Genomic DNA, 5,098 nt, shown 5'->3' with positions numbered 1-5,098 from the left:
AATATTCAAGTAAATAACAACATAAATATCTGAAGAAATACTGTGGCGTTTGATAGTTATTTTTCCAAAAAATTATCCAGCTTTCGGAATATTTCAGCAAACAAACTTAGGAAACCGCTACGGAATGATTATCGTTATCTCTTCCATTTTGACCGGATAGAACTGAGACCTTGTGTAAAAAATAAACGGCTCAGATATGCCTATAATTATCTAATAAACTAAAACAAAATAATGACTGATGTTTTTAGAACAACACGCATATACTATGTGTTTGGTGCGAAAATTTCCGGCCAATTTTATCTTCGATTCGAAATTAGGTTATCGTCCTGAAAAGTACATTGGAACAAATGAGGATAAGAAAGACAAAATCCCACAAAAACTATAGTGACAATTCCTCGCAACGTCAATTCATTGTGAGCACAATTCGTTGCAGTGACGATTCGTCCCAGGTACAATTCCTTGCTAGCATAATTTATTGTGTGCACAATTTGCCGTAAGTAAGCACAACTCATTGCAACGACAATTCGTCATGAGCGCACAATTTCTCACGGTTTCGACGAAATGCATCGTAGCCGAGTAATTATAGCAATAAAACGAGGGCTTCTCCAAAAAAATAAACACCAAAATTATTATTAGTATCTTTTTTATATACTCTATACAATTTCTTACGGTTTCGATAATATATATCGTAGCCTAGTAATTATAGCAATAAAAAAAGTGCTTTTCCGAAAAAATTAACACCAAAAGTATTATTATTTTTTTTAAAAATCTATGCAATTTCTTACGGTTTCGAAGAAATGCATAGTAGCGCCGCCATTTTGGAATATTTTATGACGTTAAAATTCAATCATAAATTTTAAATCCATAACCATTTTAGATTATAGCTTTAGCAAGGAGCCAAATTTGTCAATTTTTATAGGTTTATAAATCTATGTTAGTCTAATCTTGAATTTTCATATTATAACAGTCATTAATTGGGCGAGTCATTTTGCACTTACCGTTCCAATCAAGACAAAGCGTTTTATTTCCTTTGATATTTCCACGAATCTCTTGTTTTACATAGACTCATTTTTAACATTGTTTGCATGTATTGTTACCATTGAATGGGTATAAATCAATGCAGTAGCGATAGGTATATCAGGACGAATCGGTGAATCAGCGAATCGGCGTAATAATGAATGGGCGAATCAACATATAAATAAAATTTTTATAAACCTACAAATTGTGGTATGGCAGTTAATGATCCCACTATTTATCAATATTTATTTTTAATTATTTTTTATTTATTTATTTACTTTTTTTCTTTTTACTTTTGATTTTAGCGAATGCTTTATTTTACCCGCTTTATACAAAGATTTCATAACTAAAGAATTTTGAAAATATGAGAGAGCTTTTAGCCATTATGCTGGGAAAATTTTTTTTTATTTTTTAATAAATAAGCTTCATGAATACCAAACGAAGTGATAGAAATAAATTTCTTTATAAACCAGAGAAAGGAAAATTGCGTATACGAATTTGGAGAGTAGGCAGAAAAAAAATTTAAGAAAATTAAGTTTGATGTATTGATTGACGTGTCCACAATCAGAGGGTAAAAGTTAACTTCATGAACGCATTGATTATTGATTGTTTGTTACTGCCGTGCATGTGACTAATCTGCATGCGACCGGATGTAACAATTCTCAATTAATAAACATAGGCTCTTACTTCTACTCTTGTCACCTTGAAACTAAATTTGTTAATTTTAGCTAGATTTATTAATTTTAATGACTAGTTTAGTGCCTTTTTTTTTCTTTTTTTGAAGCAGATTCTTTTCTGCATTTTCCCCGAATACGTCATGTGTTACCCGACTCTAAACACCTCACCTATTGTTACGTCGAACCTGCTCTTAGAATAATAAATTCCTTTGAAATCAAATGTTTGTCAAACATCTAGCTGCCCAGTATAAAATAGAGACGATGATGTTCTTCATAAATCATAATCTCTGACCATTTCATTCAATAAGTGTGTGTCCTGCCATTTCTGAGATGGATGGATATTATTTATTCGTCCCCTCAATGACCTTACTCTTTTAATCAATTTGTTATACGTATCGATTTGTGTTTATTTATATACTTGATCACACTAAACATGGAAAGAAATTCTCATAATTTTTCTACAGAATCTTGATAAAATGCTTGTCCAACAATTTAAATCTTCGATATGCGCATTTTACAAGGAAGTGACACAGTTTGTCCTCTTAGGTTAAATAATCTTTATGAAAAATTTTGTCTATTTTGTTTTGGTTGCAGATGAAAATATAATTGTCGCGTGAGACTTATTTATGAACAAGATAATATCGCAATGGCAAAAATATGTTTTTGGAAGCCAAGGGTAGAATCTAAATCTAATTGAGAAATGATAATTGAAACTGCTATGTAGCGTCACCGTGTAGGACAACGACTTTTTAAAGTTGCAGAAATTACACGATTTACATATTTTAACTTAGCTTCAAGCAAATAAATAGTTTATGATATAAACAAATTCATTACTGTTAAGTAACGATAAATTTTTTTATTTTATCGAACTTAATAATTATTTTACATTGAAAATTCCTTAACAAAAGTTATGGATTTGAATTACAAAACTAGAATATAAATATAAAGCGTGTTTATTTATCTTTTTTTAAAATAGGGATTTGAAAAATAATTAAATGCAACATGCGTTAAATTGTATCTTAAGATTATTTTGTGTGTAGCAATCTTATCAATCAACAAAAAGTTTGAACAGTTGTTATTGCTTCGTTCATCCTAGGAACAAAGCTGTCATGTCTTTTATATGTTTGGAATCTGAAAAATTTACATCTAATAACTTTTATTACCCCAATTACTCTATAGTTTGTCTAAGCTAAGAATTCTTCCAGCCACAAAGTCTGAGGCAGTCTGGTGCTATGGAAACAAGAGGGAGGGTAGCTTCACTCCAGGACAAACACAATAGAACGAAAAAAGAGATTCCCTTTCTGTCGCCGACCTGAGCCGAAACCACTCCAAAACAATAACCCGGCACCCCTACTTGAAATAGTCATACCTCGTTACCATAGTCACCGCCACAGGTCCAGACGAATGTCTAGAGGAGTTCTTATTTTAGACAAACTACGATATATCTGGGCAAATGTATCTGGATACATGCTTGTTATTGCGGTGGAAGCATAATGGTGTGGTGGTGTTTCAACGAAGTATGGCTAGGTCCGTTATTTCTCGTGATTGGAAACACGTACTCTGAGTTGTATGTGGACATTCTCCACAATGCTGCATTCCCAACTCTATAGCTATATTTCGGTGAAGGCCCATTGTCTCTTCTAGCAGGATAACTGCTCCATTCACATTTCGTGACTTGCACAGACGTGGTTTGACGAAATGGCTGTTCAAAAACTGGACTGGCTTTCTCAGAGCCCCGATCTAAATCCCGCACAACACCTTCGGGACGAATTAGAGAGCCGATGACGTAGCCAGCCAAATCGACCCTCCTCACTGGAAGCACTCACTTCAAGCTATGATGGATGTCAATTCCTATCAAAAACTGGCGCCAAGTCTTCCCAGACGTGTACAGGCTGTTATCGATGCAAAAGGGGGACCAACATCATATTAATAGGTGCCTCAGGACGCTCTAAGTCCGTACCACTGGATGTCCGGATTCTTTTGGCCAGATAGTGTATATCAGAGTCTGTTCTCACATCGATTGAAACGTGTAGTTTTTGAAAGAAATTGATTCTGGAAATAAATTGATTCACTAATGGACAAGGGCTCCGGCAGGAGGGTGCAAGGGGGTACACTTGCACCCCCTGGCTTTTTTTTTTAAACAAAGATATACAGAAAAACAATTTTGTTACTAAAATTATTGTTATTCAAAAACAAATAATTAAGTAATTATTGATACATAAATTAAAAAATTGTTTAATCAAACAAGAATTGTAATCGTCTTGTTTGCTGTCCAAATCTGTTTATAACTTTTTCAATGAATTCTGAGTCATCTTCTTAAGCACACTGAGCATGCACAAACAACTTAATCTCTCGTGAGACATTATAGACCGATTCCATGTTTTGATGCGTCGCATTGTACTAAAAGTGCGTTTTGGTTCAATAGTTCACGTAGTAGCTGGAAGAGTTAGGCCAATTTTGATTGCCTCCGCTACAGCTGGTTAAAACAGTGCTTCAATAACTAATTCGAGGGATTCATAAGAATTTTCTCTATTCCTCCACATTTCGTACCACGTTGTAGCTTCAGTGATGAAATTGTGAGAGCAGATCTTTATGCATAGTATATTATATCTTCTAAAACTTAAAGTCTTGAAGTTTTAAGCAATTTTTAAGGTAATTTTTTTACGAAAGTAATTTTTTATCTAAACTGTCAAAAAAAAGATTTTTTTTGGGGCAGATATCAAAGCTATATTTTTAAATTTCATTTCATTAAATATAAATAATATACTTTCTATTAATTATTTAGTTTAAAAAAGGTGTATAACTCAAACTGACTTCTCACAACTGTTAAATTTCATCAACACAATAAATACCAATGTTAGTGTGCACAAACACGTTAGTATACGAAACTACTGTTTGTAGTTATTCGTGTTGCAAAGTCAGTAGCTATGCCATTGCCATCAATACAGTTTCTCGTGGCAAAATTTGCAAGTACAAGAAATTCGTGCTTTTTTTTTAAATATCTTGTAAATAATGAAGAGACGTATCTTGAAAAAATTAACAGACGAAAATATATGTAATAACAAAACGAAATGTAATAACGGAATATTTAAAAAAAAATTTTTTTTGGGGGGGGGGGGAGGAGGGAGTTTAGTTTGTTAGAGGTTGCACCCGCTTTTATATTATTCTGTCGGAGCCCTTGCTAATCGATCAATATGGACTAAAATTTCTCTCCTTTACATTCTCACTCATTAGATGAAATTCTATACATATTAGGGTATGAAAGGGCTTCCTGTAAATGCCCCATCTCAACATATGCATACAACTCTTTCGTTTGACTGCTGTAAATTAACACTCTAACTCATTCAGAAATACCTATATATATATATATATATATATATATATATATATATATATATATATAT

Source organism: Parasteatoda tepidariorum, chromosome 2 (assembly GCF_982258835.1).
Source record: "Parasteatoda tepidariorum strain Cologne lab strain chromosome 2, Ptep-v5.0, whole genome shotgun sequence".
NCBI classification, from domain to species: Eukaryota; Metazoa; Arthropoda; class Arachnida; order Araneae; family Theridiidae; genus Parasteatoda; species Parasteatoda tepidariorum.
Note: the sequence above shows the minus strand (reverse complement) of the source record.